The 14,689-nt window shown below is 35.3% G+C and overlaps 1 pseudogene; it reads right to left on the reverse strand.

The window, feature by feature from the left end:
• LOC140007225 (strigolactones hydrolase CXE15-like) overlaps nt 1-6,705 on the reverse strand; it is a 28,872-nt pseudogene extending 22,167 nt beyond the window's left edge.
• Between the last annotated feature and the right edge of the window lie 7,984 nt (nt 6,706-14,689).

The following is a 14,689-nucleotide window of genomic DNA, read 5'->3' on the forward strand; positions in this document are numbered from 1 at the left end:
CAGAAATTGAATAGCATCTTAGCCCCAAAACAGATATATGGCAAAATATTAAAGTAAATCCCTTGAATCAGATGCAAATAATACCAATTTCCAACCAGGGCAGCCATGAAAATGGGACATACAAAATAGTTAATTCAATATATTAGTGAAAGGGTTGTGAAAAGAGACGAATTCAATAATACCTTGAAGTAATTGGTGATGCAAAGCTGTAAATCGTTCTCTCCACGCTCGGACCAAGCAGTCGTAACAGAAACAGGAAGTTTGAGTTTTCCGACTGTGAAGTAAAGTGAAAATTAGCCCTTACAATATCTACCAGAAAAATACATGCAAGTGAAAGTCAAAATACCCCAAAACAAACCTCTAGAAATGGATCTAGTGCGCGGCGGCATAAACCTGTTAACAATGTAAGAATGAATGTATGCCTATATCTCAAATTAATTAGAATGCAGCAAAATTACCAACCTCTATATAGAACAGAAAAATACGTGCAAGGAATAAATGAAAAACCATCCACTTTACTAAGCAAACAGTAGAATTTGAACTAATTCCGCTAACCCCCTATTTCACCTAAATCATGAAGGCATGAAAACTTTACTACTACTCATGAATTAATTTGTCAAAGCCTCAATAAGCACACAATTTAAGTGAAAAGTCTTTTGAAAGGAATCCTTCTAGTTTGGGTTGCAAACCCAAGAAACATAAATAATTATAGTAAATAATAAATAAATTAAACAAGACACTGAGAAATAAAAGATTTCTAGTTTGGGCGAGTGTTTAGAAGTTATACCAGTCACCACATTGCAAATAAATGATACTAGTAAAAACTAAAGGATGTAAGTTGAAGGATACTCAAGTGAGTATGCAAATTTCATAGGTAGATAGGAACGTGGTGGCTTGTATAGTTCACCAACTCATCTTCAAATTGGCATCCCTATCTACCCTTTGCGTTCTTATTACAGAGCAAGAAATAATTGATTGATTTAGGTACAATAAATAGTTAGGTAAAATAAATAGTTTGCCTAATCAACGCCCTCGCTTAATTGGGACCTCAACCCTTCTATTTTTTTCAAAGTAAATAGAAGGAGCGACAACAAGCAGGAGTATACATTACTGATGGAAAGTGTGTATCAAGCGATTCGAAACTAATTAGAAAAATCAGAACTCTATTAAAAATTTGTTTTTCTTAGTTATTAGTCTCCAAGAAATTTCAATCATAAAAAATGAATTTTTTTATTCAGTACTATTAGGACCTCGTTAATGTACCTAAATTCTATTAAATTTACACACAAACAATTAAATTCACTATCCATTGGCAATCTCATTATTCAAGTTCATTCGTCTAAAAAATCATTGTCCAAGGCTTGTCTTTATCAAATGGAAGCTTGTCAAACTAATCTTGAAAAAGAAAAACTATTTCCAAAATCTCACAATTGCCGGGAAATTCACCAATCAAGCAAAAGAAACGCTTTCAACAACAGCAAAGACAGCAAGGATAACAAGAACAAGTAACCCAAGGGACTCCTCAGCTGAACCTCATATCCCACCAAGACCAATCAAAGCCTTTAAAACTCCTTCAAATACTTGCTCAATCTTGGCCCGGAGCAACAGAGCAACACAGAGCAATCAATTATGTGAAAAACCTTTAATCAACGCAGCACCCAAATTAATTCTCACAGACCAATGTTAAAGAATTAATTAACACATTACCCAAATTAATCAACACAGAGCTTTCAACTCTGTCCGAACTTGAGACCAAGTGTAACATTCCAATGGAGGGCAATTAACTCAGCCTTTCTCCAAATGTTGGCTTATTTAATACCAAAACAATAAAGAATCAATTAGCGCAGCACGCCATACAAAGTGACTAATCAACAAAAAAAAATCCCAAAAATTGCTTCTGGAATGCCGCGGTTTCAGAGGCAAAAAATCGATGCGTGCCTTCCTCAAATCTAAGCTACTGGCTGAAGGAAACTTACCTAAATGGAAGCACAGCAGAATTGTGGCAAACGGACTGGCACAGCCGTTTGTCAGAGGAGGAGCAGTTGCGGGGGAGGGGATGAATTTGTTCTTCGCCGAACCTCGAGCCCTAGCTTCTCACGCGTCTACACTGTTGCAATACAGAGCTGCAGCACCAACCCTCACGCCTCACTCCAAGCTCCGATCACTCCACGTCCTATGGCCGAGTTGCTCAGGTGAGCCCGCTAACCCGCTGTATAGGGCACCGCTTCCGTGAGCTCAAAATCGAGGAAAGTTTTTGCGTATAGGAGGGTACCGCTTCTGTCGGGCAAAGTGTTTTGGGGTTTCAAAACAAAAGATGCGGCAAAACGACGTCGTTTTGCTGAAAGTTTAACAAGGGAGTGAAAAAGTTTTTTGGAAGTTTTTTGGGTTCCTGTAGCAAAAGTTGTATAAAAACTAGTAGCAAACAAACTTGCTCAAAAACTTGGGTTCCAAACACCCCCTATATTATCCTTGTTGCTCAATTTCTTGGGACCAGACCTAACAGTAGAATATCTATTTTGTATTAATTAATTATGCACCTGACATGCACTAGTGAACCTTCAGATTTTGCATAATATTTCTTTCAAATATTTGTTACTTCAACCAGAAAAGAAGTGCATGAAGTTATACATTTGAAGACTGAACTTGTGTCAACTTCTATATAACATTGTCGCTATGAGTAATAACTTTAGCAAATTAGTTTCTAACTAGGTTCTAACTACTGTACAATACATACATTCATGAGGCTGCTATACTAAATTTTGCACTATATTTGCATATGCTATGGAACATTGATCAGCGCTATAGAATTGGATTTGGAGTTAATTGAACATTTAAGCGTCACGCTAGTTACAATAGTACCTATCAAGAATCTCCACATTAAAGAGTGGTTCAGGCATCCCCTCTGCTTCAGACTTGGTTCTCAGTGTGCCACCAAAGAATGGTGCCATCAGCACATAACCACGTACACAAACAGGGGCTAACACCGGCGAACCAGGCCCATGCCGAATGGCCAAATTGTGAGCCATATAGCCACCGGAAGAGTCACTGATTATTTAAAACTGATCAAAGTCAACCACCCGATCATGCAACCATGTATCATATTCATGACCAGGAAGCCTATCTGAGATTGCTTGAGCTTGAAGCCACTTGAGAGAAGCTACTGCATCATCCATTGCAGCTAGAAGTCTATGCTCCGAGGCCAACCTGTAGTTTGGTGCAACTACAAGGGCTTGTAGTCCCGAAGCTAGGCGTAGGCAGGCATTATGATTGTTAGGCCATGTAAATGAGCCCACACAGAAGCCTCTGCCGTGAAGGAAATAAACAACTGGTAGTTTTATGGAAGGATTGGCTGTGTTTACAGGCTTATAGAGGCGGAGATAAAGGTTGTTTTGGCTGTCAAATTGACAATCTTTCTGGACAATAGAATCGTCTTCATGTATTGGGATATTGTGTTGGAAAATTAGTTTGTACTACAAAAATTAATCATGACTTGTGACATGATTTTTGAATGTCATGTCTAGAAGATTGATTTATGCATTTCCTACAAAATTCATTGATACATTAATGTATCTTTCAAGTTCATTGGTTTTGTGACAGCCCCACCTCCCCCTAAGACGAACCAAAGGGCTCGGCGGACCGCCTGCCCAACTCTCGCCGGGACTCACTACAATTCTTAATTAAAATACATCACTCATATCCAATAACATAGGGTACAACCTCAAGAATAAACGAAATAACATTTTTCAAACTTAGAACGAGATAAGATACATTACAAATTTCAAGTAAGGGTATTATTCTCCGAATAAGACAAAAGTCCTCAGTTCTCAAATAATTACCACTACAAGAATTTTGGTCATCAGTGATAACTACTTTTCGTCACAAATAATCAAAAAGTCGTCACTGATGACCATTATTGACAACATTTCAGTTGTCACAAGGTCGTCACTGAATCTCCGTCGGTAAAAGTATATAGTGACGACTTTAAAGTCGTCAGTAAATAGAACCTTTTTTATGACAATCTATGTCGTCAGTAAAAGATGAAATTATATAGTGACGACCTTAGAGTCGTCAGTGAATGAAACTTTTTATGACAACATATGTCATCAGTAAAAGCTATAATCTAGTGACAACACCTTCTCTTGTCAGTGATGCAAGTGATGCATGAAGGGACGATAGTGAGGGCATAGGGGAATTAGTGACGACTTTGTTGTCAATAAACCCCTGATCAACTGTGGCAACATTCCCTTATCAATAGACAGTTTTGATTGAGTGACAATAACAATTGTCAATAAAGACATCCTGCCTACAACACCTTACACATGACTTTCCTACTACAATAATATCTAAAAAAAGAAAATATCAGCAATGTTTAATAAATAACAAATGTAGGCACCGTTACAATAGAATATGCCAAAATAATATATTAAATATTCAAATGTCATAAATAAGTGGAACATCATAGTACAAATAGTTTCATAAGTTTGAGTAGAACAAATACTACTCATATAAGTCAAGGCTGCACTAAAAAACATATTCCAAATCCCAAAACATTTCCTGCGCTTCTGAAACATTTTCTAAACTTAAGACAGCACTATAACCACAGTTTTTGTGCCGACATGTAAGCCGTACTGCTAATCTTCTTCGAAACCTCCAAAATGAGCAATATATCTGCAATAAAGTAGTAAAGTTATTAGTAAAGTTATCAGGTGACAAAAGCAAAACAGTCTCTAATTGCTAAATAAACAACAAAAGTAACAAGCATTCACTAATCTGATACCACCGTAATGAATGCAGCAATTGCAGCAGAAATAGAGTGATAAGGGGGAGAGAAACTAGACTTGAGGAAGAAGAAAGAGAGATATTATTCAAAATGATTTTTCCATGTTGCCCAATCCAGATTTCTGCATTCTTATACAGCTCAAGAATAACAAAATAACTACTTGATTGTTGACTCAGCACAACAGTCTAACTAACAAGGAAGATTCCCTTTAACTACTTGAAGGAAATACATTTCGCATGTACTATACTGGTATTCTTCAAGTGAAATATTATACTAGAAATACATTAATTCTTCAAGTTGAAACTGACAATCCACTGCAGAGAGACCAAACAGTACTATACTGGTATTAAAGGCTAGACGGACACAAATTAATGGAAGGGGAGAAGATGGAGAAGGGGAGAGTATGTGTAACAGGTGAGCAAGGAGGACTAGGTAGGTAGGTGGCAGTTCTTCTCATGGCTGGTAAGACATAACAAAACTGTTTACCCCAATGAAGAAAAAGCAATCTTTAGAACTGAAGTCTGTAGAGCTGAATCGGATTCCACCCTGCATGCCATCCGGAGGATTGTAAATGGATTGATGGTCTGTGGAAAAAAAAAATTAGTGCATAGGAGTGTGTGTAGGAGGAAAGAGTTGGTGGATTGGATTGATGATCCGAATTTGATTGCTGAAGACATCGGTGGGGTAGAAAAATCTTGTTTCTGCAAATTTTGCCTGGATGTCAAGAAATTATATGCTTTTGCTGCAATGGATGGAAACAGGGAAAAACTGGGAACTGTGATAATTGCAGGCCTTATCTACTACACAAGATGCCTTGGTTGACTACTAAAGAACGAGGAGTGTTAACGGTTGTAAAGAGGAGGTTTGTCACAAATGAAGACCAATTTTGGCATCAGCAATGTTTCTTTAATCTATCAAAATACTGTCAAAGATGAATAAATCTTCTGTTTTGTTCGTCCATCACTACTATACTACCACTCTGCTATACAAGAGGAATATTCCTTTTAGAATAGTCATGTAATCAAATCAGTAATCTTACAATACAAGTCAGCGATTGATAAAATGTTCACGTAATCAAATGCAGTATTCTCCCAACCCAACACAAGTCGGAGATTGATTAAATTGTTCACTTAACACTTGGGACTGTATATCTTGTTCCGTCAAAAGTTTTTAGCTAACTCATTGGCCATGAAAAGTTTTTAGCTAACTCATTGGCCAAATGACAATAATAATCTTTTCTATTCTTTAGCCCTTCTGTGCTCCTCAAATTAATATCATGAAACAGAAACACTATTGAAGCTTTTTTTTTGTGTAATGTTATTGTTTCATGATAACAAAGCTATGATAAAGCCACAAATGTACTCCTAGGATCAAAACACCATCTGATTAGAACCTTGTGTTGACAGAAGTAATTCTTAAATGTCCCTCCTCAGTCTTGATATTACAAGTTAATATTGTCACCTACCAATAACTAATTTGCAATAACTTATGTTAACTTTAAACCATAGCAGCCATTATATCTATTTAGACAAGTATATATAGTTGAAAATTGCTTACCAATCAGTTCGTTCAGATGTGCCTTCATCGTCTTACTTGTTGGCTTGCAGCTGTGCTTTCAAAGATTTAAGGAGATCTTGCATTTCACTTTGTTGGTTCTGCATTTCACTTTGCTGGTTCACAAGCTTCTCCATAAGTTGTTGTTGAGATTGGACCGTTATTTCCAACTCAGCTGAGCGCTTCTCCGCTTGTTCTGCTCTTTTCTTGAAATCATCTATCTCTGCAAGCTTTTGGGCAATTATTCCAGCTTTGGAGGGACCACGGCCATGTACGTATCCGGTTACACGTCCAGTTACTTCAATGGAAATGTCTTCTTCAGTCCTATTTGCACCACTGGATTCAGATTCCAACTTTTTCTCCTTCATCATGCTCTGTCACAAAGGTAAATTCTGAAGTTAGACTTTCATAAGAGTTGTACAACAATATTAGAGTACCAATTCCATTTTTCTTACTAAGTTCATAGCAGATGTTTCGTCAACCATTGCATTCTTCTTCTTGCTGTAATAGGTGATGTCATAAAGTTCTATTGGTCCAACTTCCCTCCCTTCTTGTGCTTCCTGTTACAATAAGAAGTTAAATAACCTGCCTAAACAATCCAAAAGACATGTCTTCAAGATAATCAAATACCCGGTCAGCTTTATGACGAAGAAAGGATTTTGTTCCAGCTGTATGAGCAGTTTTTTGCTTTGATCTATTGATCTTGTTCCTCTCACTTATCTTCTGCACTTATCAAGTTCAGCCGTGATCAAAATTTAACACACAAAAAACATGAGAAAGAACAATAGTAAATGATCAAAAGTCGGCCTCTATACCATAAAATTTAGACTACAGAAATAGTCACAAAGGTAAATCCAATCAGATTCTTCAACATATTGTGGACAATTTGCAAGTGCTTCCTCTTTTGTACTAAATTTCTTGAAAATCTTGTGAAAATTGTATCGTCGACTTCTGTACTGTGTATTTAACTGCTTAAGAAGTGCTGGCTTAACATGTTCTCCTTCATCATAAGCAAAACTATTCTGAAATATGAGTAAAAAATTTATTGTAAATGTCAGAAAAAGTACATAAATGACCTGTTGCAGAACTAGTTGTTACCAAGTCAAGAAGAAAAACAAGCCTTCAAAACAATTTCACTTACGTTAACAAGTTTTAGCATTCCTTCTCTATCAGATTCTTGGAGTTTGGACCATTTTTCTGCTTTCCATTTGCCATATTTACGAATGACACAACTTGCCTCTGAGATGTACTGTTGTGCCCCTTCTCCAATTACTCTTCCACTAACTTCAGAGACCTGGACTTTTACCTTTTTGCCGGCCTTCTTTTCCTTGGACAGTGCAATATTGCGAGTATATCCTCTTTTCCTAGTTACATTGATACCACCTACCCAAAACATAGTACACAGTTATGAATGTGAGTGGAAAAATCTGAAATGAAATTAGCTGTGTAATATAAATTACAAGTAAATCTCATATACCGGTATCATTCTGTTGAACATCATCTCTCTCATTATTCCAGTCACTTCCACAACCAATGGACTGGTTAGATCCGACTTGTACTGAAGTAGGAGTAGTATTTTGCTGCTCAATAGATGTAGGAGTTGTCAACATCCCATTTTTTTTAATCTGGATTTGCTTTGAAAGCAAATTGATACACAAATCCAAGATAAAAATAAGAAGAAAACGAGTGAAATATTTCCTCAATAAGGACAGTCTTCATCCAGCATTTGCTGTGATTGAGTTATTATGGGTCCTAGACATAAGACATTTTTTCTTTCTTTTTCCTTTTCTTGGTGCGAGTATCCATAAATTGTTATTTACTATCTGGACTACACAACTATAACAAAAAATAGTCTACAATGATGCATAACATCAGCCCCAAAAAATGCTATTACCAGCTATTACCAAAAAACAATCCACATTGACCACAAGTTACCCAAAAACAGGTCACATCAGCCCCAAAAAATGCTATTATCAAAAACTCCCCATCAAAAGATACAAAGCACAACTTTAAGAAAGAACAAAGGAGCATTCAAAACTTCAGGTTCCTAAAATTTCCTAAAAGTTTCTGGGCTCCGACAGACCGAAGCTTTCTTTGCTCCCACAAAGCAAGCTCTTTCTGCTGCAACAATTGCAGCTCAAACCCAAACAGACTCAGCAGCCAAACCGACATTAACTTTCGTAAACTCATAATCAAAATGCCATGTTGTACATACAAGAGGATAAGAGCTAACAAAGTGAAAGTTTGCAAATTCTAATTCATTCAAAAGGTCTCCACCAGTTCTGAATTTACCTATGGGAGTTCACTTAACAAGTTAACACTCACACTTGGTCGGCATTATGAAAAGGAAAATAGCAGTGAAAGTCTTGTTTCATGGTAAAGCAAGTCAAAATCTCTCAAACGGGCTCTTAAGCAAAACTCCACAGAAACGTAAGAAAACAGTTACTTAAACAAGTGAACGAACAGGAGCACAACAGAAGGTAGCAGGCTTACTGATTGCTGTTTTAAATCGTAGCATACTCATATATGAGATTATTTTCAAACAACAAACCAACCAAAAAGGAAATTCAAACCATTCCAGAAACTTCAACAATTCAAAAGATCAAAATTTTTATTGCTGCAATAGAGAATAGGGCTCTAATCTGTCTACATTGCTGCAGCAGGACAAGGAGCACCGTCCTTGTTGCAGCAACTCTCAGCTACTGGAATTGCTCGCATAACAGCGAGGGAATGGGAAAAGAGGACAGTGTGCCTTTAGTTCAAGGCTAATGACTTTCTAAACACAGCCCTGATAGCTGATATGTTCATAGTATCCCACTCCAGTTGCAAACGAAAACAAAATTATCAAATGAAACCACAACTTTAGCAATCCCAGAAAGAAAAGACTGCTGCAACAAGCCGATAACTTCGAGCTTGTCGCAGCGCATCCTTCGATTGGACTCCAAAGGCCCTAACAGACCCAGGTTATGCAAATAGGACCAAAGATGTAGTCTTTGGCTTACCAGATTGGAGAAAGTTAAAACCTTTGGATCAAACAACAAACACAGCATCACATCAAACGCTATCTCAGCGACCGAAAGGCAAAAAAAGATTAAAAAAAAAAAGTACCGGAAACAATTGCAACAAGCAAAAGGTTTCATCGTGTTGCAGGGGTTCTAACAAAACCATTAATCACTACCACAAGTAAAGGAATGGAACGTTGAAACAAGAAATTTATGTGATTTTTCTGATTTTGGCCTGTCAAAACATAAGAGGGCAACCATAAACATCCAACGAAAGACCTCATGGGTTCATCATAGACTGTACCAAGAACCTTAAAATCATAAGTATGGCAAGGCTACCTCGTCATCGTCAAACAGATAGATAAGAAGTAACATACCTGGACAGCAAAAAGGAAGCGGATTGGAAAGATCTTTAGCGGATAGCATTGCCCTTCAACGATGATGGAAACCGATGATGGAAAGCGATGGTTTTCTCCTTCACTCGCTGCTTTCCCTTTCCTTTTGCTTAGAATTTCTCAGCCTTACTCTCGGCTCTCTCGGTTTCTCTTCTCAGTTTTTCCTTCTTGTTTCAGTCTTTTTCCTCTCAGCTCCAACACCTTGCTCCCCTGTGCTTCCTCGACATAAATAGAGGGGGCAAAAGATTGGAAAAAAAAAGGAGAAAAGAAAATGTAGTAGGGATTTGGAAAAATTGGGGAAAATGTATAGGAAGCTCTGTTTTGTGCTCAGTGCAGAAGCTTGTTTGTTTCAGCTCGGTGAAAGTTTGTGTTGCTCAAGTGTTCCGTTGCTTTAACTCAGACCAAGTGTTCCGTTGCTTTTGTTTTCAGAATGTGTTCCGCTGCTTTGGTCTTTGCTTTGCTTTGGATATTGTTTTTGTTGCGCGGCACTTTCACTATGATTTGATCAAAATTTTGACTTCACTCATTTTCCCCCCATTTGATACCAAAAATCATGTTTTTTTTCTGGATTTGTAATATGGTTTGAACCATAGATTTTAATGCTATAGTATTATTCTTTATTTTTTTAGCAAAAAATAAAAATTTTCATCAACATAGGTGGCAAAATTTGTTAATTTCATATAATTGAAAATGTACTTTTATAATTTGCTAATATTTTATACTAATTTCTTATAATTGTAGCACTAAAGAACATCATGTAATTCAAAATAATTAAACTCAATTTATATCGTTATAACATAGTTTCAATAAAAATAATCATTTTCCCAACATTTGATACCAATCATCATGCTTTTTTTTTATTTTTAATTTGGTTTGAAGCATAGATTTTATTGCTATAGTATTATTCTTTATTTTTTAGTACAAAAACACAAATTTTCATCAATATAGGTGGCAAAATTTATTAATTACATATAAGTGAAAATATACTTTTATAATTTGCAAATATTTTAGCCCTGCAATTTTTTATAATTGCAGCACTAAAGTACATCATTAATTGAAAATAACGAAAGTCAAATTCTATGGTTATAACAGACTTTCATTAAAAATAATCAAATGCTATTAATAAGACATTATTGTTAAATCAAAATCAAAGAAAATTTAGTGATGACATAATGTTATCACTAATTTATTCAAGATTATAATGACAAGAAAAGTCGTCACTAATTAAATTGCTAGTTTTTAATATTGTCAATTGCTAGTTTTTAATACTTTTGTGAAAATATTGATAATGGTTGAGAAAATTTTGTTACGTACATTACTGCAAGTGATAAATGTACTTTTGTTCTTTTTCAAACATTTATTTTAATGTTTAATTTTGTTTAAAACTATTGTACTACTATAGATTTGCAAGACAAAACTTAAGTTCTCAATAGTTAAAAAATTCATTACAGAGAAAACACAAAGTAGTAGTTGCAAAATGTGTATAAATTACAGATATTTTAATGTGTCTAAATTACAGTTTATTTTAATGTTTAATTTTGTTTGAAACTATTTTACTAGTATAGATTTGCAAGACATAGATTTATGGGTAATTTCTTTTTTTTTTTTTTGCTTTCACATATTTAATTTATGTTAAATACAAAACCTACCAATTTCCCTCTCATAAAAATATTAGTGCAACACTTTTTGAATTTTACTTACAAACATTTATGTATTTAACATAAATTAAATGATTCAGAGTGAAATGCCCATAAAGAGCAGAATATTTGTTCATGTAATGGAGGAAACCCACAAAGAGTTGGTACTTTATGGGCCATTTCTTTTTTTAAAAAAATTTAATTTATATTGAAAAGATAACCTACCAGTTTTCGTTTTGTAAGAAATCAGTGTAACACTTTTTGAATTTTACTTACAAACATTTATAAATTTATCATAAATTATATGTTTGAGAGTAAAATGCCCATAAAAAGTTGGTACTTTGAATAGATAATACTCATTTGCCCATAAACTACACTCCCTGAAGGCTATTTTGTTAATTACTTTGTAGTACTTTGTTATTCCTTTGCTAATACTACTTGACATGTAGTACAAAGGATAAATCTGACATAAATTTCTTATTCCATTGATAAAAAGACCTACCTGCCTTATAACTATTGTAATGAAAGATATATCTTTAGAGTTTATAACAAATTATTACTTAAGTTTGAGAAAATTATAAAATATTTATGCATAGTTTATCAAGATACCATTCGCAATTTCCTAATAAAAAAATAGGGGCTAAATTGTAAAAGCTAGGGTGCCATAATAGAAATAATAAAATTGGTGTATTACATATGGGTGTTAAATTGCAAAAGTTAGAGTGCCATAGTAGAATTAATGAAATTAGTGAATTATATATGGGGCTAAATTACAAAAGTTAGGGAGTAATAATAGAATTAAAGAAATCGGTGTACTACATATGGGGCAAAATTGTAAAAGTTAAGGTATCATAATGGAATTTTTTACAACATTTGGGGCTAAATCGCAAAAGTTAGGGTGGCACAGTAGAATTAATGAAAGTGACTTAGAAATAAGTACTTTAAACAGTGACGATTAATTCTTGTCACTAAATCTGAATCGGTAGAGTGACAGTGACGATATTAGAAGTTGTCACTATATAGATCATTTTAGTGACAACTTTTTCAAGGTCGTCACTGAAGACTTAGTTGCTTTGAGCAATTATGACAACTTTCCTTGTCGTCACTAAACAACCACGGTTTGTGACGACTTTTGTCGTCACTAAAAATGTTGTCACTAATGACCATATTTCTTGCGGTGTAGTTTGTGATGAAAATAACGGGTCGTCACTAAACATTTAGTTGCTTTGATGCAATTGTGACAACTTTAGGTGTTGTGACTAAAGAAGCTCCTTTTGTGACGACTTATTGTCATCACTAAAAATTGTTGTCGCTAATAAATTTTATTTTTAGTGATCAGTGACGACAACAAAATGTCGTCTGTAAATAGTCCAAGCAATAGTGATGATGTTCTTAATGTCGTCACTATTGTGTGTTCTAAACACTCCCGCACTCTTGCTAAATCTTGGCGGGAATTTACTAGTGACGACTTTTCTAAGTCGTCACAAATGAGTTGGCTCCCATTAGAGGTTTGTGATGAGTTAGAAAGTCGTCAATAAAGGATTCACTTTTGTGACAAATTTTTTTCGTCACAGAGAAAAGTTAAGTAGTCATAAGTTTATTTACACTAATGAATTTTTTATTTTTTAATTATTTTTATTCTAATGAAATTATTACATATACAAGGCAATTAAACTAATAAGGAGGCTCATAAGTATATAACAGTTAAAAACCATTAGAGAACACATAATGATTACAAAAAATTAGGAGTAATAGTTGCAAAAAGCAATCAATATTTTAAATCAAACAGTGACAAGACTAGGTTGTCACTAACGGCTATACAATGTTATCAGTGACAACAGCTGCAAAGTTGTCAAAGAAAGTGCTATTAATACTGACAACTTTTAGAAAGTTGTCACTGTTGCAGTTCCCGCTCTCTTCATGGCTCCTGGCGGGAATCGAATTGTGACGACAATGCAAGGTCGTCACTGATGTATTGGCTCCCTTGACTCAATTGTGACAACTTTCTGTATTGTGGTTAAAGGACCCCATTCTGTGACAATTTTTTTTCGTCGCTGAGAAATGTTGTTACTAATGACCAAATTTCTTGTAGTGTACATCAAATACTTATCAAGTGAATCGAATTCAAATTATATATGAGATATCCCTTCAGGCACTAATAACTCAATACAAGCGTTTTCTTTGGCCTCGAGCCTTGTGGGGAAAAATTATTTTTGGGGGTCACTAATTAAGCCTCAGAACTTCCACTTCCAAACCTGTTAAGGAAAATAAATTGGGGTGAGCTAACGCTCAGTGAGGCCAAGGGAAAAACATGCAAGCATGCTAGCAAAGACACAATATAAAGCAATAACTCGAGTAACAAGTAACTGCGAAACGTTAAGCAACTAGGGAATTTAATCACAATAAAAGGATACGGGAGCTCTCAGGAGCTAATCCACGCGCGATCCAAGCTCAGGTAGTTGACCCTCCGTCAAGTTTCACAGTTATCCATGTAGAACTCCACTTACTACCTCCAGCCACCATGACACCCTCTTGGATCTGTAACCAAACAAGCATGTAGGTGGTATCACTTAACAAGTATACCTGATAAGAGTTTATTTTACGTATTTTTAGTGTGTTTTATTAGTTAATTTTGGTTTGATTATTTAGTTTTATAACTAAAATAACTAAGGTTTTGGTAAAAAAACTACATTTTATGTTAAAATGGCTAAACATTGCATTTTATGGATTTTTATGGTAAAAAAACTTCATATTTTGTAGGTTTAATGATTCAATCATCAAATGAAGTGCATTGGGAAGATATTTGGATGATTGAAGATGGATTAAAGTGGTGAAAATAAAATATGAAGTGTAAAAGGAAAAATGCAAGAAAAGTCAGGTTTAACAACTCTGACACGTTTTGGTATTTTGACTATATCTGGAGCTACACAGATTGGATCAAGGTGATCTTGGTACCATTTTGAAGCTAAGAGATATATCTACATTTGGTATGAAGACATCAAAGTCCAATTCAGCCGTTTTCATAGTCTAAAAGTTGAAATACCGAAATTCAACTCAGCTGTCCAAAGTGGAAAACAGAGCTCCGACCAGTCTATAGTATTTCGGTCATATCTCAGGCTACAAAGCTCCAATTTGGATGATTCTTGAAGCATTGAAAATCTAACTCAAAGGGCTACAACTTTGGTGTTTTACACAAAAGCTAGTTCGGCCTTTATGATAGACAAAATCGCAGATTAAGTAAGGCCAAAGTGAATACGCGAGTACACAAAACGTGACTTGTAACCGCGTTTTGTGTAGGCGCGTTTTCTGGCCGAAATTCTG

This window comes from Coffea arabica, chromosome 5c, assembly GCF_036785885.1.
Source record: "Coffea arabica cultivar ET-39 chromosome 5c, Coffea Arabica ET-39 HiFi, whole genome shotgun sequence".
NCBI classification, from domain to species: domain Eukaryota; kingdom Viridiplantae; phylum Streptophyta; class Magnoliopsida; order Gentianales; family Rubiaceae; genus Coffea; species Coffea arabica.